At 44.8% G+C, this 252-nt stretch overlaps 1 protein-coding gene and 1 long non-coding RNA gene across 4 annotated transcripts in view; one reads left to right on the top strand and one right to left on the bottom strand.

The window, feature by feature from the left end:
- The window catches only part of mical3a (microtubule associated monooxygenase, calponin and LIM domain containing 3a), a 192,945-nt gene that overhangs the window by 178,011 nt on the left and 14,682 nt on the right, over nucleotides 1–252 (bottom strand). The gene's annotated exons all lie outside the window — the stretch shown is intronic.
- Nucleotides 1–252, top strand: part of LOC116694331 (uncharacterized) — an 11,186-nt gene that overhangs the window by 9,166 nt on the left and 1,768 nt on the right. The window lies entirely within an intron of this gene.

Raw genomic sequence — 252 nt, forward strand, 5'->3', positions numbered from 1 at the left:
AATGAACTGCTACCTCCTCTGTCAGCTCTAGCTACTGAAAAGAAATAAGAGGTGAAATCAGGCCAATTACAAAAGCTGGTCAGTCTGACGTCATGTTGCCTGAGCTCATTAATATTCATGAGCTTGCCCAGTTGCGCCGGGTAAAGGATACTGATAGCCAGGGTCTCATTGGCTAGATGTTAGCCAATCAGAGTCAAGCAGCTTAGCTCATTGAATGTTAATGACAACTGGCACAAATGGAGCTGAGTCTTC

This window comes from Etheostoma spectabile, chromosome 8, assembly GCF_008692095.1.
Source record: "Etheostoma spectabile isolate EspeVRDwgs_2016 chromosome 8, UIUC_Espe_1.0, whole genome shotgun sequence".
Classification (NCBI taxonomy): domain Eukaryota; kingdom Metazoa; phylum Chordata; class Actinopteri; order Perciformes; family Percidae; genus Etheostoma; species Etheostoma spectabile.